We start from the raw sequence: 27,973 nt of genomic DNA, 5'->3' as shown, positions 1-27,973 counted from the left end.
TATGTTATTACAATAGTTGTTGTTACATCTGGCACTTACTTCGTTGCTGTTACTCACTTTTGTTCCAAATAATCTTCTCACCCTGTAAAGCGAGACAGGGACAGTTTCTGCGTTTGCCGTAACCGTCGTTATATTGATGAAGCAGTTAGTGATAACGTAGCTTTCAACAAGCGCGCTTCCCCGCAGGATATGGCGATGTTCGTGGAAATTGTTCGTTTCCGTCGTCGCAATTGGAGACGGTTACCCCGCGTCCCGATGCAGGTTAGTAGATCGCCTGGTCTTCCCCGCAGTCGAGGTTTTTCCCTCAGCTAACTGGTTTTATTATAATCTTACTTCGACAACTGTCAATATCTTCAGCGGTAGGCGTGTGACTTGAGTCGCATGCCGTTTCCAGACGAGTGGCCTTTTCGTAAGCGATGTTATAGCTTGTACCGTAACATGGTCGCAACATGCCCACAATATCGCGAAGCCTGCTGTATCCGGCGAACTCGTCGTCGACCGATTAATCCGGAGGCCAGTCGGGCACCCCACTGCCATCTACGGTAGCACTAGAAGTGCCAGCCGGTAACGCCAGTCTCGACGCAACTTTACGGGACGCCTTTACTGTGTTATCGTAACGCTCCTTACCCTTTAGGTCCTAACGTATAAGCCGTCGCCACGGTGATCGTCGGCACAATTGTCGCTTTTGGCTTCCGTGTCCGGTCCGATTCTTTGCTCATGCCCAGATTACCACATCGGCCGTACACGGTCCACTCAAGCAGATATTTCGTTTACGCTTCGCTTACCTACAGCTGCTATTACCTGCTATTTACTTCAATCTCAAAAGAACAAGCGAGCAGAAATTTCATATTTATGCAAGCGATCGCAACAGTCTTCTGTGTGTAGCATTAAAAAATAGCCACAAGTCTGACTGCGTCTCTCATTAGGAAGTAACTGCTATTTAAGTTCAGACTGTTTTTTTTCTACCGGTTACAAAGGACAATGAGTGATTAGTGCAAACGTACGTGGCACGCGAACATTTTTATGCATTGATACAGTGTATAATGACCGGATCCAGAGACGAAGCTCAACTAGATGGATTATAGGCGTGCTATTTTCGTATACCGCCAAACTGAGATGTCTAACAATCGAGTTAGTTCTCTGAGCTAAACTAGCTATTGTTTACATGCATATGTCAATAGTGTACGTTTAAGAAAATGCTCTGGCAGAATCTCGAACAGGTAATGTTTGACCCCTCCCTGCCTAACAGTTAGATGTATAAAGTGGTTGTATCTAGCAGAAAGCCGTATCATGCAACACGTTTACCACCGCATTAAGGATTGAATAGAATTTGCTTTAATACACCTATCTTAGTGCAAGCCACCGCGTCTTTTTAAAAAGCCAAAAGGCCATATAGCGAATGACTTTTCTCAGAGCTTTTGATTCGTCTAGCTATTTATGATGGCCGCTGATAACGTTGAAGATTTTAACTAATCGAGATCGCAACAAAATAAAGAAGATCAAAATAAGAAGAACGAACAAAAATTGAACATCAATACGATCCGTGAGACCCTTACTTCACCAAAACACAGACTAAACGAATCGGCAACAGGTGATCGACTCACCAAAGAACTTGGTCAGTTCCTTGCGTAATGTTGGTTATTTGAAGTGACATATATAGATAGCTCGCCGATTTTCAAGTAAGAGGAATAACCTTATGTATTTCCGAAAATGAAATTTCCAGGCATGATCGGCAATCAGTTAAGATATTAACGCGAAAGGAAAAACTGTTTCCTTCTGTTTGCCGGTTGCCATTTGTGCGACGTTAATTGCAGCTTCCATGAATCACTAGCATTAATCTTGTGCTTAAACGCACTTCAGCCCCCTTAACCCCCACTGTTCGCCGAGGCTTCAGGAAGTCTCAGCCTTCAAATGTATATATCCCACCTGCCTAACTATTGAATAACAAAAGGTCGATTTGCTACGCTTCCATGAAAAGTTCCTGTAGCAGAATTTGTGAAACAAGGGTATCCAGTAGTGGTGATTGATGATCACAAAAATAGGGAGCTTCCAGCAGCCGCTCATCTACTGTAGAGTCAGTCCCCTTATTTCCTCTTTTATCGAGCAGTACCTATCGTCGGATGTTGGTTCTGTTGACTTTCAGCTATTCTAATACGAGGAGTGAGTGAAACTAAGGCCTTTGGCCGCTGGCAGATGAAAACTTACCTCTGACAATGTGTCTATACAATGGACGGTAGCAACGGCAATACCGATGTTAGCTGTTCTCTTTGCTGAAAGATATCGTCAAGATTTGCCGTAGAGCTTGCTCCGGTCTGCTATACTTTATAGATGTTACTTTACAATAAGAAACAGTCTCATAGGAACTATAAATCCATTGGTGCAACGATAACCTCATAAGGTGGTCAGAGAAAAGCTGCCCGAAATAGCTGAACGGCGAGCAAGGGATCGGGAGCCGAAAGCTTTAAAACCATGGAAAATACATTTGATCATTGAGTGATTCTTAAGCTACCTATTTTAAATGGCTAATATATTTTCAACAACTTCAACCCAAGCTTGATACTCGAGCGGTTATTTAGTTAGGTAGCGGCACACCGGTTGAGTACAGAACATATAGTGTCATATACCGGACCTAGAGGAGCGTCCAGGAATCTATGGCAATGCTTCATGCTAGAACCGGTCGTAAAACTTAATACGTTTATTGTCTTATAACAGTCTTACGACGGCTAGCGCGGTAAAACGGTAAGCGCAGACAAACGTCGACATGGATATCTGCGCGCAAGAGTCATAATCACTGCGTATAATTAATGCACGAACACGTATGCTATTATTTGTGGAGTGTTTGTATAGTAAACCACTCAGCGTGTGACCTTCGGCCAGACCTATTTAGTCTGCTCTTCGTTTCTAAGTCTACAAAAACAATAGAGGGTCTGACGTTGATTGATCTGTTCCAGAGTCCTATTACAGGCAGACCAAAGAAACATCAGTCAGTGGGTTCGCTTGTTCATTTCTGTTTGACTTAATACAGGGGTTACTTTGGGACGAGCGTTTTTTTTTGGTGTGATGTATGTAGCACAGTGGACGTCACGGCCATCCGCGGTGGCTTTTTAGAGCCACGGCCTAAGCATTACTGTAATAGCGTTGAACTGTATGCCATAAATGTACACACGCTGTGAACGTGTTCACATAAACGAAATGTATGATACCTTTTTGCTGTTCATACTTAGCAATATGGAGAGATCGTTAATTAACAGACCATTTGATTTAGTTGGCTAATTATAATTAAAAAGTTATTCATAGTCTATAATAATCTCTGGTGACAGTTCGGTTGTCGTTGATTGCATATTGTTCTCATTAACATCTCTTGCGACACACGTTTGTCGCTTCGTTGCCTTTTACGTTAAAGAAAACGAAGGATGGCCAAGGGACTAACCTAAAATGAGCCTTTCGTTGAAGCTCTTCTTACGGTATAGCGAACATTGGTGGGAATGCTGGAATGGGGCAGATATGTGAGCGTAAAAAAGTCTGCCGACCTCTTCACTATCTCTTCGTTTCAAAAGAAGCCCCTCTCGAACGGAGGCTAGCCGACCGTTAGCTTGTGCTAATAATGAAACGAAACATCTAGCACATCCAGAAAATCCCTCTTCACAGTTTTTTTTTTCTCGCTTGTCTTACTTAAGCTCATGCTACGCCAATGTCGCCTTCGCAGCCGTTGACGTCGCTGTTTCTCGACTGTGACATCGTCGTAAATACCCGTTGGTGTGTTGGAATCCCAGCTAAGCGTTATTCCTGCTATCGAGCCAATCAGTTTTCTTAGTAATAGATGAGTTGACGTGTCATCAATCTCAAACGACAAGCCGGCTACCGGCCAATTGACCGTTTTGCTGCTGGTGAATTTCGAAATGTATTAGGAACAGGGCCGAAAAAGCTCGTCAGACAGACGTTGAGCTGCTGCCCTTCCACGTTGACGATTACGGCGTCACGGCACGGGATAGAATATAAACGATAAAAGGCCACACTCTTCCCTTTCCTATATCCTGGCATATACCGTAAACTAACGAAACCATACCTGAGAGATACTGACGCATCTTATCATACACAAACACCTATGAGTATTTAAACGCACCTGAATCGCTATACCTAGATATTTCTTTTGCGTATCCTTCTACTAGGCTAAGCTCTTTGTTTCGGCTGAAGTCTTTGGTCTTTGATAGGATAGATTCTTCAAATACTTCAAATGTTATACTTAAATAGACGAGTGTAACTGTCCATTCTGGACGAGATTTAACTGTATTAAAATCAATCACTTTGACATACATCGGATTTTAACCGTTACGTTGAGCGTATTACGTACATTTCGTGTACGGATTAGGTATATATATATATATATATTTTTTTTTCGAATGTTTAAAATATGAGACGTTGGTGTCAGTGTCTGTTTTGCCGCGGGAGAGCTTTGGTGAATTTTATTTCCGATAGAACAGGTCGTAATGTAAAACCATATCTTGATGAAAATCTTCCAGATAGAAGGGCTGAACGAAGAATCCCTGTCTGTTAGTTCGGTTCCGCGTCGGTGGATTGCTTCTTGTAGGCTATCTTAAAACTAAAGTCTACGCCAAAAACCGACGACACTAGAAGACTTAAACACAACAATTGCGCAAAGGTGCCAAGTAAAGAGATGTTAAAGCTTGTGAATCAATATCGCACTACTATCAGCAGTTTGTTGACCAGAATGGTTATATCGTTAAATGTCTGTGATAGGACGAAAAGTTGCGAAAAAATAACTACCAGTAATGAATCAAGTTGATGATAACGGGAGGATGGCTCACCACCGAAAACAATTGCTTGTAAAGCTTTTAAATACGAAGACGGAAGACGTAGACGGCCGAACTGCTTCAAATCTGGGCAATGGATTAGGATTTGAGAAACAGGGGAGAGCCTCGGGGATAACCTCGTAAGCGCTTGTTCGGACTCGCTTGTGGAACTTAGCCAGGCTGAGTTCGACATGAGCTCAAATCGATAGTCGGCAGCAGGAAACGCCATATGAATTCACGGTTGGTCTGTTTGAATGATTCCGATCGAGAGCAATGTTTCGAGGATGATGCCGAAGGCCTGAATGCGTTTATTCTGAAAAAAAAATTCTGCTGAGGCGTCCCGGAGGCCTACCTAGAAGATTTTCAAATAGGAGCTTTAAAAGTTTCCTAAGCGGACGCTCCTAAAAAACCGTCAGGTAGGCGCTCTGAAGGTCCTCTACGTAGGTATTCCTAGAAGACCTTCGGAAATCGTGCCAATATACATCTTAGTGCAGCTTTTTCGAGGTCCCCATGGAAACATTCGTATGACCACTAACTGCATCGACGTATGCTTATATCCAAATCGTCACTGGGAATGGGTCAAAATAAATATCCATTGCAATTCACAAAGACGTTTCCAAACTAGGTATTCCACTGTTAATTTCTGTCAGATTTCATAAATGAACGTGGAATGGGACAAACGATCCGTTTCAGATGTAAACGCGCTTATCGTGTTTGCCATGACGTTGAAAATGGCTAATGTTAGCAGCACGCAACGGGAGGCTACTTGTCTGAATGAGATCGTCGCTAAATCTAAGGCAGATGTTCCTGAGGGCGTATTGTCACTGGGTTCCTGTTTTGAATTCATGGAAAGAGTGCTGTTGGCAGGTTGGAGCAGCGATTATCATTTGTGTCGGGTAGTATTATGTCGTCAACATAATTGCGAAGACAAGGTTGTTGGTAGTAAATGCTTAAGTATGTTGGTCAGCGGCAAAGGCTTTTGTACGGTTTACGGCGTTTAAACTACCATTTATTTATTACTTACATTTTTAGCCGTTACATTCTACCATCGTAAGCGGCCGTTGCGTTCTTCGCATCTTTATGTCACGAGGGCCCGGCATTTTTACAGCGTCTTCTCGGCTTTGTACCGTCGCCACTGTCGTTGTGACCGTTCTAACATGGCCACACTCTAGTTCACCGTCATGATACGGCTCCAGCGACTCCCGGGCTTGACGCCTTTACGATCCGGTGATAGTGACCCCGTACGGTCTATGCTTGTTTCCTCCATGTACGGTTTTGTCCAACGTGTAAGCCTTTTTCCAGGGTCTGATACTGTTACCGATACTAACTTGTTGATTGCAGCGAGGGTGGCCTACATTTGCCGGCGACCTGATAGCAGTTTCCACGCTCTTGGCCTTGTCGCTATCATCTGTCATCGAGTAGCCGGACAGTCGGTTTTAAGATCTAGTGGTTCGAGCTTTCATGGCTCTAGTCACGCGCGGGCTTTGACGTCGTTTGTCGGAGATTAGAAATCTATCAGCTAGAGCTTTTATACTTGAATGATGTCCTAAATTATAGCTATTAACCCTCTACATTTTTCACCATTGCAATATATATAGGTGCATCCTAAGGAAAACTATAATTATTTATCAGCAAACTTATAATCATTTAGTACGTTTAAATTTGACGTATTTTGTATGCTCATATTGTCTTGCATGCAGCAACAAATGCAAGCTAAAAGAGGCTCTATCGACGCGTGGTACAATTTATCTGTAAATGCTAATAGAAGACTATTGTTATAACTGTAATTATTAAGTAACGCTCCTTTGAGCGTTTAACAAACGTTTAAATGTTGCGAACACAGTGAATATACCACTGTCAACTGACAGTCGCTCCTGACACGCCCACTAACGAGCACAAATCATATTTTTCTGTATTTTTGTTTTTCTTTTCAAAGTTTTTGAAGGTAATTGCTGCACTAATTTTTAGTAACATGCCTTGAGGCCACACAGTGTACAAACTAGGACATAACGAAGTTGTTATTGTTAGCGCTCTCTGCTGTACGATCTCTTCTTCCCGTTTTCTTCCGCTGAATCAGTCATTTGAGGAACGGAACAACAGCGGAAAGCGCCACCGTTCGATCCCTCTGAACGCATCAATCTGACACACTTATTTTTAGCCATCTACATAACGGCAGAGGCTGAGAGTGAGGGCCCGAATCAATCCAACCCAACTCGACGTTTCTGTCTATAGTCGCTATATCACGATGGAAGCGGTGGCGCTGCTGTTCATACGCTGCAGCTAAACGATACCGTCAGCAGAATTTCTTACTAGCACAGCAGTGGCGGATTCCTTGCTTTGTGTACAGTCGGCGTTAGGGTTACTGGTATGGCAATCTATTTGACTTAGAGGTGAGCACAGGGCTCGAAGCGGCCGGTCGTCAGTGGCCGCAGGATTGTGGGCGCGGAAACCGCTGCTTTACGACTGCGACAACAAGCACAACAACGACAAGGCCAGGCCAGTCCAGTCGGAGACGGACAAGAAAAAAGAAGTACGGCGTAATCTAATTACGAGATATGTCATCGACGAAGTCGATATTACCAGCTTCACCCACGCTCGAGGCCGCCTCGTTCTCTTTCTTTTCTAGACCCTCTTGCTATGTGCGCCTTTGTTTAGCTTTTCCTTCATTAAACAGGATGTAGGTTATTCCTTTTTTGTATTCTTATCAATGTATATTATTACCGTGTACACCTGTGTCACCGTTTGCATGTGCCTCTATCGTTCAAGGCCTTCTAGAAGGGAATCATCTGTAAATCGTAATTTTTATGTCTAATTTCCTATTCTTTACTTGGGGCAAGTATCCAGCTATATTTTGTTGGTAATTAATTAATTATGACGGCGTGAAGTGAGTTACTTCCCGTAAAATAAGACACTGTTAAAGGAGAAAAAAATAAATGTATCATGCGACATGTTACGTTTAAATAAACTGAGCAGTTGTTTTTTAGGTCTAAACCTACCAAAGGAACGCTTTGGGGTGAAGCTTTACGTATTTCCAAGTCTCACAGGACGCTCTCTATAGGTTAACTACTAACAGCGTCATTTGCTTAGTCTTGTTTTCTGCGCGGAATCGTTTTGTCCCTAATCGTAGCTGTCGCCCGAAGCAGCAGTAATGTTGTGCGCAGAAAAAGTTGCGTTGATTCCATTCCGTTTTCAAGAAGACGATGAGCGAAAGATACAGAAAACGTTATTTTTTCAGCTCTTTTTACTCTTTGCTTCCTGTCTGTTTCCATTTTGGCCGTATCGTCGCCAAGGCTGGTTTTTCTATTTTGCAGCTGCTGGTACAATTGCTCCTATGTCTTCTCTTCCTGTTGAGTAACACATACAAGGAGAAAGGAAAAGACTTCACATGAGCTGAGGCCTCCATCTTCTCGCTTGGTCGTGTCCGGTTCCACCGGTACATTAGACAGAGCGCACCATAACGCCCATTTCGACGGCGCTGTGCCAGTGACAGTCGGAGACTCACTTGATCGCGTCAGTCGGGCAGCTAAACACATATTAAAATGTGCAGCCTCAATCACGTAATCTTTTCTCACGCAAAGCACGCGTTCCCCCCCCCCCTGGCTTTGCTCCCCTAACGGAGATGCACAAGTACCTCCCTAGTCTCCCAACTATTTCCCTCGTCCTCCAGCATCTACCGATCACGGCGTCCCGTCTTCATCAGGGCCCGAACGCGCACTATTAGAGAATCATACGGCCTCGGCAGTTTGCTGCTATCTGCTACTGCCTATTTGGGTCGCAGGTTGGTCGACCGGACTGGAGACTTTTCCACGGATAAGGCTTTTGTTCTCCGTGTATTCGCTAGCTTTCTTCGTCCTCTCCTTTCGCCTTCTCCATATCATGTCTCTCTTCTCGCCGGCTCACGTTGGGCCGCCAACCCCTTCCCGCCGCTGTATCCCTCAGACCAAGCGTTATCCGCTATCCCTCGAATCATCCCCATATGCAGTACCTTAGTCACTTCGCGTTTCTGCTGCTCACCTCTCGTTTGGTCCCTTTCAGTCATTTATTCGCTTCTACGAGAACGCGCAAAAACTTGGGACATTAATAGCGATGCGGCTGGCAAAAACAAGTCAAACATTCGCCGAACTAATTAGCCTTCTCCTGTGATCCTGTAATACATGCTGTTTACATAGAGTCTATTTATTACTAGAATGCCATCTTGGACATGGACTTACTTTGTGTTATATGCACGAAATTACCTGGCCGATATATTCATGTGCATGGCTTACGGGTTTGCACTCCGTTTTAGATGTGCAGATTGCTGAAGTTAACTCTTTGCGATGGTGTGACGGTAATGAGTTTGCTCACTAATCAAAGGTATACGGAGGCGGTCTAAGCTCGACTATTTCCATAGGCAGGTCTTATCCTCCAATAAAAACCTGAGAAATGAAAAAGGCGATTAATATAGTAATTTTTTTCCCTGTTTGCCATTCAGATAGATCTCCAGACAGCAACCCCAAATTACTAAACTTGAATCTCTTAATTTGATAGGCCCCTGAAACGATGCAAGACAATGACACCGAGATTTTAGACCAAGAAACGTTAGCTGAGGGCCATCTATAAAAAAAATATAGGCTAACTAAGTGATTGCTGGTTTTTCCCACGAAAATGTAATGAATAACCCTAGTTTGAAAAAACAATATATATATTCTCTGCAGAACTGCTAATCTTTTAGATCGCTTGACTTTGAATTAAGTCATACGGCAGTGCTCCGCTTCGCCTAAATTTTTCTGTACGAAAACTTCATCTCAGCTAATTTTTGGTATTGTGAAAGCCTTGTAAGCTAGAGTTGCCCACTTGAGCCTAAAATACAATGCAGGATTAGCAATAATTCTGTTTTAAAGATAAGCAATTAACCATACTACATATTGTTCATATGATTTTTTTCGACGATAGGCAAAATATACTCGCCTAATTCAATTAAAATGTCGATACGTGCCCACTTCTAGTTCTTTGATGACAGCAGGTAGGCAAATCTAACGTCTGTTTGGGCACCCGAACAATGGTGGCATTAGAATTCGTCGATGCAGTTAACAAGCCACGAAAAAGGTCACAAAAAATCAGGCCCTCGTGCCTGCCGCAGTCTGCCACGAACCATGAAAGAAAAGACAAAACGAAGCATTCGCAAAGAGTCAACAAGGCAGAAGACGCAGTACCAGTTAAACAGTTAAGCAGCAGAGTAGCGGTAGAGAGCCGCAGTGCAGTAGAAGTCAGTGGTCCTAGCGGGACAACCGAACACAGGCGAACGTAACGAAAAAAGAAAGATGGCCGAACGCGAACCGGCTGGCCGGGTCATTCTCGAGCCTGAAGACGCGCCAGAGCTACTAGGTTCTCCTTCTTAAACCACTTCAGCCTGAACCGCTTTACAATCCAATAAGTAAACCTTCCGATATCACAGTCGCCGATGCTACGGCGGAGCTGCCGCAGCCTTGCTGACTTCTGCCATGACTACTCCCAGAATAAGAGCTGGTCTTTGAAGTTAGGTGAAAAGAAGCTCAGATAGCGGGAAGACTATGACCGCAGACGCGGTCCGGTGTTCCAGTTTAAGGCCAATATTTTACAATAGGCCAGATAAAGGTACGCTGTGCATACGACCTGGATTATGATGAACTTCTTGTTGAGAGGCTGATACAGTTGCGGTTTGCTGGGAATATGATTCTTGATTGGCTCGGACGTAGTATATGCAGTTTTACCGACTATTAATTTTATGTTTCATAGTGCTTTTGCTCTCAAGCGAGCATCACATCGGAAAGAAATATTGATTAAAATTCAAACAATAATGGATTACGCGTTTACAAGCGTTACAAAGTGTGCCACTGATCTGCGGCAAATCTATAGTTTCAGTGAAAGCAACGAAGTGTGTTTCCATAACTTTTTTAACTTACATTAAAGTTGGTGCACATCTTGCCTGGAATCCATGTGGATGTCAGAGTCGTTTTGAAAGAGGACAATTATTGATCCGTTTGGGCCTGGCCTATTTATATTCCCGAATTTAGAAGTAGTATATAACGAAATTTTTTGTTGGCACACTAATTTTTTTAGCAATGATTACTGGTGAGTAACGACGAACCAATATCCGAATCGCACTCTCTACATAGACCTAGTTTATCATGCTGCGTTGAGGCACATCTAATATATTATATATACTATATACTAAACACTCTAGATACATAGATTACACTGTACTATTTAATATAATTATACTCTTAACATGTACAGCAGACACCGCTATGTGTGTTATTTACATAAATTGTCATGCCGCTCGAATCAATACCGTCTATAAAAAATAACGCTGATTATTCTTGGGCTAGCCTGCATCACTTGACTTGCTCAGGATGCAAGGATAGAGAAAGGAAAAATAGCCGCTAAGGACGTAACTGTTGCGCCGGACGCTGCATTTTAAAGCCAAAAGTAGCAATATGAAGGATCTCGCATGGAAAAGTCTTGTTAGCGTCTTCTACCTTCGGCTGGTTTAGCTGTATACATGCGTGGCATATCCTATACTTATTGACAGATCGTATTTTAGTTCCGATAGCTATTATACTATCAGAACTATTTCTATGATTGTTTTTCTTAGATTTAAGTATGCATTTCAACCATGAGTTGTTTGAAGAAAAAGTAAGCATTTTGGATGAAGATAGCGTTATTGAAGATTGGATGGGTAATGAAAAAAAAACGTTGACGATATTTGTTGAAGTCCAATCTATATTCGTGGTATGTTCGCTAGATTATTAGCTCATCACACAATGATGAAATATTATAAAGCACATCATGTGAGTGATCTCGTTATATTAAATTAGTAAATACTTCACATAGTCTTTATTTAATATTTTTTTGATGCTGGGGCCACGGTTCAACTTAAAAAATGTTCATCGTATACGATCGATCCGCGACCAAGGTTGTTACAATGAACGCGGAAGAGATCCTCGAAGACAAAGCAATGGAGAGTCGATGACCCTTGAATCGTCGTCAAACTTCACAAATGACACACAAATAATAAGGCAAGATCTTTCCGATTTGCTATAAGGGGATGGAAATCTTTGCTTGCCACAAATGACCCATAACTGGCCTTCAAGACATCTTTCTGCGCCATAAAGCAAATCACCATTGACACGATGTTGTAGAGAATGTACCAGCGCTAAAAACCAAATTGACTTATCACATAAGTCACACTAGAGAGCCACGTGATTATCTGGACTTAAACATTTTTGTTATTGGTAGAACATAATGTAAACCTTATAAACGTTGTGTTGTCCACTCTATCACTGAGCTGTTTAGCTGATCTACTTTACTGCAGAAGGCAAGCCCTATTAACTGAACACCCCTTTAAGAGTGTCCAAAAACAACGTCAGCTCAAGGGTTCTTTAGCCGGTGGGATATAAACAATCCAATCGTAATCTCTTATAAAGGCTGCCTCGTTTAGCAGTCGAGTATCGAATTAAAGTTCAATATTCACTGAGTAAGAGCTTATAGCACAAGCTCTTTCTATATGGACATTATTAAGATCACGTATGGTCAGAAATAGAGAAATGAGATGAGATACATACATACAGAAAACGCATGAACATTGTTTGATCTAAAATATAAGGTGCAATTTCTTTTTCTGAGGTAAGTATTAGTTTTTCTTTTAAGAAGACCACAATAATTCAGTTACCTAGACGTCAGTAGGACCCAACAAGACGCATCAGTAGGAACGGCGTGATTGGTATTTTTAGGTGCGTTGCCATGGTAACCGTAGAAAACGGAGGAAGGGTTACGATCACTAATTCAAATCTTAAAGTAGGCGAGATTGTTACTGCAAAAGATTACGAAATACGATGACATATGACTGAAATGCTAGTAGCCGTAAATAGGCCCTTTGTATAATTGCCATGTCTTTTCATAGGTCCGTTGGAAAAATCCAATAGGTCGAGCATGAGCCAGCCAGCCAGAGGTGATTCCGAGGATATCATAGACTTTTTATGCCAATCCATTCAATCAATGTATTCAGCTTGATTGAAATATTAACCTATAACAAGGCTGGATCAGACACTCCTGCATTCAACTGCGTATCAAGCTTTTAATCACAGTAGGACTTCCGACATAGCTGCACTATTCTAGCTATCAAAAAGTGCCACACATTTTTCAGCTTTAAGAAATTAAAAAAATGTCTTCAATCCGCTACGGCAAGTTCTATTAGCTAGTGATTCATTTTGTCTTCTTAGATAGAACATGCAGTCCTTAAGACCTCTGTTGTAATGCTTTTCTAAAAGTGTGATGTAAAAAATCTCGCTGTTGACCACAAAATATCCGCCCGATGTATATTAGAGAGTACTAAAATAGCAAATAACGAGTCAAAAAACGGACGGACTGAGGGTAACAGAGGCTAAACAGAATTGCCAATGACAAATGTACCGTACTTTGGCTTCCGAAATAGCCAACGTTTCAAGCCCTTAATAACTAGGTACAACTATGACATCTGCTGGTTGTACGTGTCTGGATGAGCAGCTCGTGAGGCGCCAAGTAAACAGACACAGGATTCGTATTGAGCACACCCACCGTTGTATTCACCTATTTTTTTTTGTACTGTATTCCAGATTTTATGTTGTATCTTCAAACGATGCCAATGTTATTGTGGCTTATACGATACGCCCGCATGGGTGGTTCCTTTATAATCCAAAGCGGATTCTGGTCGTCTCCATAGGAAGGTCCACATGTCACCGAGCATCTGGCCTGTCGGATGGCTGACGGCGTTAAACAGCTAAAAACAATGCGGAATCAGAGCAATGTCATTCTGGCGGCTCGGCCCGCTTGTCTCCGATCCTGACAGGCGACGCAGGCAGCATTCTATAGTATTAGTACATTCCTGTGCCGATATCAAGTAGGCAGGCTGGCAGGACATAGGGAGACGTGCAGGCGGCATATGGCGCAGGTTGTGGGTCTTACATATGTGTATATCAAGTCTAGCAAATACGAGACTATGTTACGGTCAATCGGATGAAAAACAACGAAGCGAAACGACAATATTGACTGAGACCAAATAGGCGTGCACTGGCTAGTAAACCGGACAGGGGATATCAGGAAGGTTTATGAAGCTTCGAGGAAGTCGTGCGGGGCAAAATGAAGATAGAAAACTGGTAACCGATGCTCCGCCTCAAGAGTGATAATGGTGTATACGCACATTCTTAGGTAAAGACCACTACTATAAACATTGGCGGGTAGAGGTTAAACATATGTCTAGCGAAACATGTCGCAGATATAGATAAAGGTTTTAGCTAAACAGAATAGAAATGTAATAACGAAACAGTAAAAGCTTTTGAGCAATGCTTCGTACAGGTTTACAATTTATCATCCAAAGAAATAGTTGGCCATCGAAACTTACAGCCGTATTCAGGATAGAGGTCCTAGAAAAAACACAACTGCACATAACACTAATGCCGTGCAATTACCTTCATTTACTTTGCAACACGTTTTAACATACACGAGCAAATTGTAGTATTAATTACAGGCCGTATATAAATGAAAAATGGTGTCTCCCGATATCCAAGGGACGATAGTCATTGTACTAGATATTTAAATACCAAATCGTTAAGTCAGCGTTCGTGCAAGCCACATATATATATATGACTTTTTGAATTGTTTGGCTCGTTAGCGTTTTTTGTTTTCTTTCTGTGAGAAAAATGACAGAGTTAAATTGAACGGGCAAAATTTCTGGTGTGTAGCTGCCTTTCTTATCTTCGGCAAGCCTACGTAACAAGCTTTTAACGCATGTTAACTTTGATGGTATGATTCACTTGCTCCATTGCTATTGCCGTCGCATCCAGCGTAAGCGCATTGTTTTCCGATGTCCCCTAGAGACTACGTACAATGAGCCATGTACACGCTTAGTGAACGAGCAGTACATCTGTAAAAAGCGAAAAAAAATCCACTATTGGCAAAATGTCGTCAACGCAGCAACAAAGCAAAGTATGTGCTGCTATTGGAACACCGTCGTTGCTCTTGACCCAGTCATTTTTTGAATCGAAAAATTACCAAAAATAAACTATGATTGCTTTTTTAGTCTTCCGCTTTATTACTTATGTCCTTCTTCTTCGGTTTCGATTATTTCCAAAATAAACATGTATTCAAAACTTAAATCTAAAAACATAATATATGTATATAGCTAGATGATTTCATTGGCTCAATTATTATTTTAAAAATTGGCGATATTAGCTGGATTTAATGTAGCTGATATAGAATTGATTAGGTGAGTCAAAAAAGCATAACATTTGTCGTGGTTTCATTTGGTGCATTTCCGCCTTAGCAAATGAGAACTGGCCTTGAGGAAAGAGACCTATTCCCCCAACATCTAGGACTTAGCGCTTATCCCGTCAAGAAGGCATTTACTAGGAATACTTCATAAAGGTAAGATCACATTTCTGATATGGACGAGGCGCAAAATTCGTCTAAGTTCGCCGATCATTTTCAAGAACATATGCTAAAACGAAAACTAAGTTATAAGATAACGTACTTGTCGTCGTCGTCGTCGCTTAAAGTTGTTCAATTCAACAGCATCGGTACCAAACACCCCCTATGTTACATGTCCTATGTTCTAAGTCACTACCGTGTTATCAGTTTCTCCGCTCTTCAGTGACTCCATCTTTCTGCGCACATTCGTTTTTCTGTCCTTCAGACCCAACGCATTCGCTTGTTCGACAACCTCGTGTGTGCGAGCTTGCCCCTGTCGGTGATTCTTTAAGGTAGCACGTAGACGCCAACTCGCTCTGTGCTGTCGCATCGATTCACACTCCCTCACGTCTCCCACTTCGTATATATCGTACTTGTATATATATGGATTCTCCCTTGCTCTTTCTATCCGCGTCAGTCTTTATCTCCATCTCTAATAGTTTTTCTAGGCGTTGTGCTTCTGTGATTGATAAACAAACCACCGCCGGTTTCACCACGACTTCAGCTGGCACTGCGGCAGCCGCCGTTGCTAACGGCTCCAGTGGCAACAGTCCTTGTATCTGTAATAGTAGTAGTGGTGGTGGCACCACGACGATGACTCGTCAAAAGTGGAAACATCTGGGATCTAAGTTCCTGCCCTTGGTGTCTATCCTAGTCGAGTTTCCTAAGTCCTGTTCGTCTTCCTCTTCATCCTCCTTTACTTTCTCCTTTTGCTTTGCTTGTTCCGGCACAAGTCGGGCCGCACTGTCCCTTCTGGCACAACCTGCAGCCTTGTACGGTTGTCTTCTGTTCTGTCTTAAGCCGATTAGTGCCACTCATGTTCTCCGGGGAAATCTCTTTGCTGGTTTTTTTTGGCTGCCTTTAGCCTGCTTGCTCGCAAATACCACCAGCAGCTTTCGTTTTCACCAGCGCTCCTATGCGCTCGAACGCTACAGCCGCAGCCAACGCGCTGCCACCCTGCCTCTTTTTCCTTTCAAGGGCATGGATGAATCGGCAAACGGAAGAGATGCCTAACTTTTCCATCGTCTCCAATCATGCGTATATCCTATTTTTTCTTGTTTTTCCTTTCTCCACCTTCAATCAGTTTTGATAAACGAACTTGAACTATCTTTTGTATTGGTCTTTTCTGTACACGTGTGCGACTAAGTGAAGCGGGTGTCTAAAACACCATATTTACAAAAGAAACTGACTGACTGACTGACTGACTGACTGGAAATTTAGAATATTAATTTTTCCTAAAAAGCAGATTTAGAACTATATGATCACCATCTATCTTGCAAATGTATGCTACGTTGTAAGAGTAAATTAGATTTCACTAGTTCTTAATAAATCAAAAATTAATAATGGATCATAGAAAAAAATCTAAAAAATATATCCCCGTGTGAACTTTGGATACTATTGTGAAAGCTACTTAAATGCAAGGCAAACTTTACAGGAAAAATCAACGATAATTTGACAGGAAAAGTGCGCGGAAATTTAGAAGTTGAAACAAAAATCCGTTGTACTATATCAGTCAACATAAGTTCCTCAGATTCTATACGCTTACAGTTTGTTTAATTGCAAATGTTCATAACTTGCTTGAAACACCTTTATTCACCAAATTTCATTGAAATAAGGCTCACAAGGACGTCGTTGAAACATCGGCGTTTAAACAGATATTAAAAGCAAACATATAAATTGTACTTGGTTAGAGAAGTACACGTTTGCGACGATTCTAAAGGTCAAAAAAAGTGTTTTTATGGTTATGAGACCCCGAGCCCAAAACCATTCTCCCCAAATTTAATTCTTTTGTGATGATACAAACTCAGTGGAAGGGGTTGCTATTCCACGAGTTCGTTAGACTGACTTCGTTGCGGTTTCGGAAATGTGCCAGTACATTCATTAGCGGCAAACTAGCGTACTTCAAGATAGTGCCTGATCGTGATCGTTATTCCAAGCAGTAAAAGCACGGCAGCTTCAAAGACTGAAAGGTCCCCAAAGGAAGGAAGTTTCATGGCGTTTGTATACTGACAAACCGACTAAACATGTCTCAACAACTTAACAGCTTTTTTCTTTACAAACCTGGAATAAGCATATTAAGGCACCAGCTGAACAGCCGGCGAAGTGATTTAAGACACTTGTTTTCGAAGTACTTATTCGTGCTCTTACCCTCATTTATATATATCACAGTGACTTTGTACACTTCTACCTGGACGATAGCAACCCCCGAGTAATATGGTACAAAATTTATTTTATTGGCCTGAATCGGCTCCATCTATTACTTACTAAGGCCGAACGATGCAACGGTTAGCAGCAATGCAATAATAACTAAACGCATATATAATAATTGTCATTTATCTACTAAAGTCGTTTTCGACGGCTTTTTACCATATGACACATATCTGCTATCATCATTAACGTAATATATAATGAAACTCACTTCTATTAACGCCGCTCACTCACCTGCGTGCCTGCTACAGCGAATTAAGTACTACAGTTGATTGCAGATTTACTATTATCTTGTGAATGATTTTCTGCTTAGCCATCGTCAACGAGCTTGTAACCTGGACTGCGGTGGCAGTACGTTGCAGCTCCTGCTGTAATGAACTCACAGACTCACCCTACTAGAAGCGCCAGCATGGCCGCGTCTCGTATTTGGCCTAATCGTGTTTACAAGACCCTTCATTCACAACAGCTTGTTCCTGTTGTGAATAGAGAACCCTGTCAAATGGAGCGATAGGTGCCGAAACAAAGCGTACGGTGTATAAAAGAAATATCCCGTTTTATGCTCTGCGAAAGCTCTCCTTATTTTATATCTATGGGCAATAAGTTCTTTTTTATGAGTGGAAGTTACCGCGATATTGGTAATCACACCTCAGGATTGCATGCATATATTTAGCATCTGAAAGCCTCTCACATAAGCGACGCGTTGCTGTTAAGCGTAGCCATAGCATCAGCTAGCTGGGCTCATATCATAGAAAGTAGCAGCTATTTTCGATTGCGAAGTTAAAACCCTGTTATATAGATAAAACAGTGAGGTCTTGTGTTGACGCAAGAGGTCGTCGCTTGAAGAGCGATGACGTGGTCACATTATGGTGTGAGTTATGTTCAATTACTATACACCGGAAATGAGTGATGCGGTGCGTTATTTCGCTCTGTCAGTCAAACGAGGGCTACTACAAAGAAAACAGTGCAAATTTCTGGGAAAATTGACTGAAAAATTAACGATTAGAAGATAGCTAGCAAAGGAAATATGCTCTTCTCGATCTTGTATGCACATCGACAGGGGGGATATTACCGAGGACACTGATTTACGTTATCTTGCTGCTTTTTTTTTGTTATCTTCCAAGGAGCTGTCGGTAACTCCCTGAACTTAATAACTCATTCTCGATCTGTCCTATTCGTCTAAGGTATAAATAAATAGTCGGCTACAATGAAGAGGTGAGCTTTGAGTTCTTGCGCTATCGCTATCAGACTGTTCTATAAGGGGTATCGTGTCTTTATCTGATACCGTTCAGCTACAGGTAATTAATTTAAGTTTTAAGTGACGCAGAAGGCGATTAATACGCCTTTCTTCTCTGTTAGCGTACGCAGTTCTGGACGCGGTATGATTACCTATGCTTATGTACTGAAGTTCTTTGGATGGCAAAGCAGTCCAATTGTGTTCGTTATTGGCAGTTTATTACTAAAGTAACGCTAATACATAAGTTACTTGAAAATTTTAATACAATAAAGACTTACAGAACGTCAAGAGGGTTTTGCTTTACTCAGTGTATTTGTCTATATATATACGAGCTTTACATATTGAAGACATTTTAGTTTTTAGATTTTGAGTCTGAACCACCTAGATTCGTATCCGAGTTATATTAACAATAAAGCTGCACTTGCAGTAAAGTTTCCTTAAGTTCTTAATAAAGATAATTTCCTTTAATTGTATCGCATGACCTCAAGCGTTAAGGTCTAGTAGCTTTTCTAATTAACAACAGCGTATAAATGCGAATCTCCAGTTCTTTGTCTCTTAGCCCATTTTCCCGTATTCCCTTCGCAGCGGTAGATAGGGACAGAAGAAAAGCCCGCCGAAGCGCACGGCACGCAGTGTAAAAAGGCCCGCCGACGGCCACTTTCTCGGTTCGTGGATACCTAATTTCGTCATCCCCTCATTAACATTGCCTGTGGAATGTTCCCTGAAGAGCTGTAACTCATCAAGTTTCATAGATAATTTCACAGGAACATTGCATCTGACTTGCGGTCCCCGTCTCCACTCAAATCAAAAGAGTATTAGCCATTTATTTAACCAATACGAGTTTTCGCTCAAAAGAATCAAATGCTCTTTTCATCTTTACTTCAGGAAACGAGGTCATAATATGGCTCTTTTTTATTATATGGGGGATTAATATGAAGAAGAAATAGTTTTGTATCTGGCTTCATTTCAACGACCAAATTAAATTTGAATACATTTATTGAGTTTCAAAGATGAAGTGCTAGAGTGATGACTGGGAACCGCAATGTTAAAAACATGATCGCGTCTGGACGCGCGTGAAAAACGAAGGCGTAAAAGAAACATATATAAAAAATCGTACTCGCTTACGATATTCGTTTTTCTTTTCCGCAAACGTTTATAATTATCTAGATTTATTCCCAAAGAAATTCGAGGAGAGGTCCATCGAAGAAGTCGAAATTTTAGAAACGTTTTAAAACTCCAGCTTACGCTTGGTCTCTATACGGACAGAAGAGCGAAAAAATTTCAATTTGCTTAGTAGTTACTTTATTCAATTTTTTATAACCACCTTCAATTTGCAAAAAATGTTCAGTTATATTAAAAAAAAAAAAGAAGATTTGATACGCTAAAAATGTCTAAATCTGTATGTCTCTTGCAACTTCAAGTACTGGTCAATAGTTTTCATAGTCCACCAACTAAATATCATATAAATGTTGATCCTTATTCTACGAAGCATGTATTCGAAATATCACGTAAATCCCATCTTAGATGGTCCGTGAAAGCATCGGAAATGCCCCATCCGAGGTTCTACCATAGCATTTCAGTTAATATTCAGCGCAACTAGCATGCGACCATTAGATACTTCTTCAGTTTTAATGGTGCAGTGTAACGTATGAAAATCTAAATGCAGATAAATCAACAATTTGGAATACAAGTAGAAAAACAAGTAAATATTGAATCATAGATGAAGCGGCATGTTAACAACTCGAGGGAATTTTCCTGTAAGCCGACTACGGTGAAATAGGAAAAATACATTTTCTGCTAGTTAATGCTCGAAAAAGAGCAAGTTTTTACAAAGGCGAATGATCAGAAACTTGGGTAAACGATTTGAACTCCCCACGGTCGCTGGCTTTTGATGTGAACATCGCTGCTCAGGAGTCGCCAGTTCTCATTAGTAACCTCGTCTCGTTGGACCGTGTGTCAGAGGCAGTTCGCTAGATGTTGCAGGTTACCTTCCTTGGGCAGCGCTCCGCGCTATATGACAAGTGTTTGGTTTGTCTATGTTACCGCTCTTTGCCTTAAATACAATCCATCGCAAAAAGGCGCAAAAGAAGGAAACAGACATTCCAAGTAAACTAATGAGCCTGCAATTACTAGGACAGTAAACTATGTAGAGGATCACTGAGAAACATCCTAACATTTCCGTTTCCTTATTAGCAAATGTATGTATGCAGAAGACACCTATTAATAGATAATAGTAAAACGAACTATTGCTTCGTGTAAATTGCAAGAAGGCGTTGTGTTTTAGGATGAGAACGGGTAAATTGAAATCGCAGACCCAAACTATTATGATCTCAGCTAGGTAGGGAATAAGTCCCAAAGGAACAGGTCATCTGCATATCGAAATGGGCCTAATAATTACAGAATCAGCCAGATTCATTCTATAACAATAGGACCAACCGGTTCGTGACTGGGAATTAAAATTGCCCTTCTTGCCACAATACATACTATGCCTCATTTTATGTATATCTAGAATCGTACTTTAGTTCTGTTATCCGCCTAACCAACACAACTTAGACATCTATGACAGATCCCATCGACAGATGGTTGTCGGGAGTCGTTCAATGGGTTTTTGAAGAATAAATACTTAAGGCGCGATTTCAGAAGGAACAAGTGGAAATTCGAACAGAACTCCGACGTGATACTACTTCTCGAGACCGATTACCAATAATAAACTTCGGATTATAACACGATTTTGGCTTCATACAGCTCAAAAGGAGGAGTCAGTAGCCGCTAACCGCCACAGTGTCAGCGAGAGCGGATACCCCGATTTGATACTCATTGGATAACTAGTCCGATATCGAGTCGTCTGTCAGTGAGTGTCAATAAACTTTCTAAGTTATGCAGTGTGTATTAAAGCTGGCGCGAACTGTGGCAGTGCTGAGAAGCATATTTGATACGGCTGTTGCCAACTAATCACCGAAATCGAAGAAAGCCTCACATACTTTGATGTTACCTCCTGAAGGGATGACACAACCAATCATTAGACTAGCAATATAATATAAGTAATTATTATATATATATATATAATATTATAATGTAAGTAACACTTACTGCGATAACAAACCAAAGATCGTACGAACCATGCACCTAAACTTATCGTTGCTCCAGTCTTGTTCACATTAAACCGAGCGTGTTAGAAAAAAGTTCTTACAAATGATGTTTTGTTTTGCTGGCGTTAGAGATGAGAGGAGTATATCGCAGTGTGTGTATGTATGGTCGTTGTCCCAATAAAATTTCTTCAATTCAATAACAAACCATCTTTATCGTGAATGACTGCCTGCCGATACGCTCATTTAACTGTCCATAAAGGAGAGGGCTTTGAAAATAGACTGCTTAAAGAATCCAATATGTAATAATAGACATACCTCTATTAGCGACGCAACAGGCCTAGAAAAGCAGTTAGCAAGCCTTATTTGCGTGTTGAGCCCGGAATTCTATAAGTTACAGATTTCTTGTGTATCGAGACAGGCAGCTAGCGGCTCGATATACAGTGTGTTTATGCTTATAATCTCTAGAAGGGCTGAAATTGCTTTGATATTCAAACGGAGACTTTGGCCTTCAGGGAAAAACGAATGAGCAGCAAGAGAAAATTTTCTGCCCTTATTGGCTGCATATGATCCTGAAGCGGTGTTGGTGTTGCACTGCACGTGTCAAGTGCTTTAATAACTTGCCCTATTATCCATTCAAAAGTTATCTCTCTGTTCAACTATTATAGTTTACTTTCATTATACCCTAAGCCGCCGCTCCTCCTCACCCGCTGATGCTACCACAGAGACGTAGGATAAGTAAAAGTTTTCAAGCCTTAATTAGGTACCGTGTGACACTTGACTATTTCAAACAAACTGGCTGTTATGTCATACTGATCTAACCCCGAACGTGGACAACAGTCACCATTACAAAAATGTATCGATGCCAAGCGTTTAATTACCGTTCATAAGATACGATGATATTTGCACCTAGTCCTAGTAGGCTCTAGCTAATGGATAATTGAGGCTAGCTCACAGATCGTCACTCTTCGACATCCCGATATCGAATTCAGGAGCGAAATCTAAGTGGCTGACAATGAATGCCGCCTTTATGGGCTTCGATATATTACCTCGACATTGTTCCTCTCCTGGAGTCGCTCTAGGGACAAGGTCTGATCAGTTACAATAACTCGCCTATGTATTATGTCGCTAATTGGGATATTATGGCACGGCTTCCCTCGACCTCATGGCGGTCTTATACTGCTTATATTACAACGATCTCGACAGCTGGACCTCTCATGCGTTCCCTGTTGTGTTTATATAAAACATCCGCTTTAATACATTATTAAACCCTAACGCTTGCCGTTACCTCCCACCCGGGCGCTTTGACTACGCTTCACTTTATGCCTTGATTTTATGCCCACTAAGTGCAGCAAAGCTATGCATTACGTTATGCACCGAGAAAGATATCCGTAAGACAACGGCATGTCACTCCTGATGATTCAAGGCGTAGGGCTTCATCTCTATAACCGTACAAAATGGGCACTACGATGATTTTACCTGCTTTGGCGGGTGCTTTTTCTTCACGTTTCTCTCGAGCGTAATTTTGTAACACTTTGCTAAAAAAAATTAAAATCCGTTTATTTAATGTATTTTCCGTCGATGGCACTAATCAAATACGATTTCTTATCTTTTTTATCAGACAAAACATTACCGTAAAAAATCCTAGTGGTATATCATTTGTTGATCGTTAGATTAATGCTGATAATTAAATGGCACCGCTGTGTCTGTCGCCTAGCACACTGTATCGATTACGAAGCCTTAGGCTCCTTTGGGCGTTGTCAGCTATTTTACGTCAGGCCAATATCATGCCCTGCTCCTAACCCAAACATAAGCCTCGATCTTGGACTTCTTTTGCCGTATAACAGCTTGAAAGGGTCGTCGTACGAATGGAACAGTAATATATTATATCAATTAAATGATTCACAGAAAATAAAAGCGGCCTTCTATGTAGAATAACCTGTCATCGTGCCGCAAACTCAGAGCAAACTAAACTGGACGGAAAACCCGGAGCCTTATTATTATTACTGTTATAGTAGGGCCTAGTCTCTAATGATACCTGTAATATGCAGGACACGTCCTAACGGTAATCACGCAGTTCCCGGTATGTGCAGGTTTATTTTTATGAGTCATTATGATTTTAGTTGTTGCCAGTACAATCTTCCGTAAAACAATGTGTTTTTACTTCCAGATAGGAGGACCGAACTGAAGGAGAAGATCCTCATTTGGCGCAGTCAGGAGCCAAGAATCTATAGAAATGTTTACCGTATTCTTTTTATAGTTGTCGATAATTCGATTGTACGTGTTGTGGATATTTGCAGCAGCATGGATGGTACTAGTTCGTACCTCCGCATCTCTCATGGTAGGAAAGCAATAGACATAATCAAAAAACTTTTTGAATAGTTTCTTTTTTATGTTGCCTATGATCATTCGAGTGTGGCTGAAAGATCTGCAATCACAGCATACCCTCTTTAATACGTAGTCATTTTTTGGCTGCAGAAAATAGACTGACGCAAACTAGCCGCTAGAAAAGCCTTAGTAGTAGCCGTACTCTGAGCGAATCGACATGTGCGTTTGTAAACGAGCTAGATCATCTACGAAAACGGAAAACACGTAAGGCCTAACTTATTACCACGAATGGCACGTTGCTGTGTACCAACTGCCTGGTAGGCAAAGTTGCTGCGACTTACTTCAGCAACTTTTATTGATGAGCTTCATTTACTCTAACGGTCCATCCTTTCTAGATATATGCTTGCATACGTAAGAGTTACGCAATGACTGGGAAGAAGTTGTGGAATGCGAAGAACCAGCAGTATACCAAATATATTCTGTGCAAACAAACAGCAATCGAAGGTTCCTTTTCCGCTTTGTGAATGACAGATGTCTCAGCAGGTGTGAGCTTGTCCGAGTATCGGATACGTAAAGGAGCAGAAAACCTTCATTAGAAAGAACCTACTTTAGTTCTCACATATTGCTTCACTCGAAACAAGTTCCATGTTTACCCTAGCTCGACTACCGGATAGCCCGCTGCATACAAGTTAGCAGGACATATGAGGGTTCGGGTTGTTTGTACGTAACACAAGCCCGCTAGAGTCGAATAAGGGGCCTTCCTTGCGTGCGGTACTATTTCTATCATAACTTTGATCTATTTAAATGACAGTAGATTTGCATTCGTATCTTAACCACCTGTGAGGGTCAAGTTAGCGTAACTCCATGAGGAGAAAACCTATCAATATTTACGTAATCGATAATGATTTACTTGCATATAAAAACCTTAATAGTTGTGCGTAAGTGTCATTGGAGAGAAGTTTAAAGGAACTGCCTCAGGTTACCCAGAGGCACAGCAGACGAAGCAATGGCATCATTGTAAAATACATGAGACCTGTTTTTACAAGCATATATAGTGAACGTGAATTACCGTGTATTTATCTACACAGGTCGAAGGCGGGCTAATCAGAAGCGGACCGTGCGACTGGACCCTGTTTTGCAAGTTGCGTTCCTTTTTATCAGAATATCACAGGTAAACGACCAACACTATAATAAGATTATATACATCGCGCTCATAAAGCTAAAACAACGCTCCTTTTACAATTACCAAAACATAAAGAAAACGTTTCTATATATATATATATAAATATATGGATGAAACACACTGTCAAGTTTCTAGTACGCTGGTGATGTAGCGATATTAATCATCTTCTCGATGGGGGTATATGTGGTTCGCCCTGAACTGCAATAACTAGTGCCAGGTCTTAGTTACGCGTTGCAAACGTGAAGATCGAACTTGGCCTCAAATATGTTCTTCGATCACGAGCACAATTGCCAACATATCCCGGTAGTATAAATCGATACTGAAAGATCATAGTTTACGCTGACTGGTTCAGTTTTCTAACTATGTATACGCATATGTATACAACCCGAATGAAGACAGATGCTCTATTCAGCTTGAGAAAAAATGTTTTTGCCCAGAATATGATCGGGCAAAAAATTTAGACTACAGTAATCTAGAACCTGAAATTGAAGCGAAAATGTAAATATATATCAAACCTGTTTTATTAACAATTACCTGCAAGTTGATCCTTTCTAACAATTCACTGCTATGGTTTACCGTATAATAAGATCTCGTTTTATCTATGAGCGTTCTGACGTTGCTTAACACACAGTTTATTTACAAATAACAATGTCAATACTGGACCTGCTTCTCGATGAAGTACTTTACAAGTCGATTTTATTGATGACGTTCATCGGCGGGAAAATGTCATCGATAACACTCAGCCTTTGTTACGTGATGCAGCGCTCCCTTTTTGTCGATAGGTTAGGACGATTTTTCAATAATTTTTTTCCTAAAAATTCAAGGAAAAACTCGAAACATATATTTATTAGAGTGGTAGATGCAACATTTGCCAAGTACGTCCGGCACAATTCTTTCCTATAAAAGAATTTTTTCGAAGGACCATCGTTAAGGCGTCGTAAACTATCGTTTATTATTATTGTCTACTGAAATAAGATCAACGAGTTCCTTAGTAGGATCACCATTGCTAGTTCTACTTTACATTTGTTATCCTGCTTTGAACTCCTCGGTTGGCCGGAAAGTAAAAGAAGACCATTTCATTATAAGCCGTCTTGCTTACAATGCTTCGCTTACAGAAAGCCCACAGTGCCAGTGGCAAAAATACAAGCTTTTGGATTCAATTTGATCATTAAAAACATTTAATAAATTGATTTGATCGATTCGCTGGTTACATCAGTGATTACCTCGTTTCATCTGTTGGCATTTTCATTGCAGACTGGATACAGCCTCTGAAAGGAATCAGTACAATCAAATACGATACCCCTCACATTGGACGGGTTCGTCGTACAAATAAGACCAGCTATGCTCTGAAAGCAGCGAACACATGCAGGTTTACGGAAGTAACGGCGCAAAATGGGGCAATGTAACTAAAATGTTTGATTTGTATTGTACACTTCCCTTTCGACTTTTAAAAACTTATTGTTTGGCTCGAATTGTCGTTTTTTTAATAGAAGACTACATACGTAACGCAACCTGCGAAGTATGGCATCGTGTTTGTAGCCTCTCTATAATTTCCTTTATGAAAAAACGTGTTCGCTGCTCGTTGTTCAGCCAAAAGAGATACGTCCTAGTGAACAATAGAACTATTTTGTAATAGATACGCTCTGAGGTCTGCTTTTTATTGTCATGCTTTAAAATGAAGTGTAACGTGAAGACATTCTGATCAGCGTGTCAGAATGCCATCTTAGGTTACTTGACACCTGAAACGATCCCGAATTCTACTTAGAGCTGACATATATTTCGAGAGATATATTCTTCGCTAGACTTCGCAAACATACGCAGATTTCGAAATGCGTTTGTCAACACGAGCTATTTTTTTTATGTAGAAAACAATCCACGGCGCAATTGGGGAGATCTGACGTTGTCATTAGGCAACCAGACTATGAGCTTTCAACTGCCGTGCCAAGGGGTCATGAATCTTTTGACGAATTCGAGATAGCGGGCCGCATTCATTGCTCAATTATCAGCGAGCACTTGTCAGTAACGGAGGTCCCTAATGTCGAGTAGAGTCTACATTTACCTTATGTCCAAACCTACTCGGTACTGCCGCCAAATTCGACTTTTCTTTAAGGCAACGCAATTCTGCCTTGTGATTCCCCTCCGGCCGTCAGTAGACGTTAGATTATATCTGGTCTATGGCGACTTTCTTGTTGGCTAAAATTGTCAAAATTGCACGCGGAATATAACGCATAAATTTACAACCGGCTTCGAATAGCCGGGAAACCCGTGTTTTACTCAGTTAGATCATAAATTTGTACTATGCCGGTTCTAGCCGACAAAGCTCCTGCACCCGAAGGTCTGCTTTCGCGAAAAGGCTTTTCGATTGCAGTAACACCTTCGTGTTCCTCGGCTCCCGATATGTGATCATCTCCTCGCTAGCCTTCAACGCCCCAACTTGCAGTCATGCTACATTATCTCCGTATTGGTTTATACCATTCACGCTTTGTGCTTTCTTACCTGACGCCTTCACCAATTTTCCGTGAATATCCGCAGCGCTGGGACCTTTGAGCAAGAAACACTTCATCACTACTTTTCAGACCAAAATACTCTTCTTTTGAGCTGATTTCTCCAAGAGCAAACCTGACCGGTTGTGACAGCCTTACACAATACAGTGTTCTTTTGA

At 41.3% G+C, this 27,973-nt stretch overlaps 2 long non-coding RNA genes across 5 annotated transcripts in view; both read left to right on the top strand.

The window, feature by feature from the left end:
• The window catches only part of LOC111259228 (uncharacterized), a 69,073-nt gene that overhangs the window by 16,298 nt on the left and 24,802 nt on the right, over nt 1–27,973 (top strand). The gene's annotated exons all lie outside the window — the stretch shown is intronic.
• Nucleotides 155–27,465, top strand: LOC111259227 (uncharacterized). Of its 4 annotated transcripts, none has more exons than XR_015310492.1 (3): nt 155–261; nt 25,217–25,299; nt 26,566–27,461. It is a non-coding gene; the product is annotated as an uncharacterized LOC111259227 (long non-coding RNA). The 4 variants fall into 4 exon arrangements; XR_015310493.1 differs by lacking the exon at nt 155–261 and adding an exon at nt 24,081–24,141 and having other exon boundaries at nt 26,566–27,465; XR_002679515.2 differs by lacking the exons at nt 25,217–25,299; nt 26,566–27,461 and adding an exon at nt 13,424–14,895 and having other exon boundaries at nt 157–261.

The sequence above is a fragment of the Varroa jacobsoni genome, unplaced genomic scaffold, assembly GCF_002532875.2.
Source record: "Varroa jacobsoni isolate VJ856 unplaced genomic scaffold, vjacob_1.0 scaffold_309, whole genome shotgun sequence".
NCBI classification, from domain to species: domain Eukaryota; kingdom Metazoa; phylum Arthropoda; class Arachnida; order Mesostigmata; family Varroidae; genus Varroa; species Varroa jacobsoni.
The sequence above is the reverse complement of the archived record's forward strand: the minus strand, read 5'-3'. Positions and strand labels throughout refer to the sequence as shown.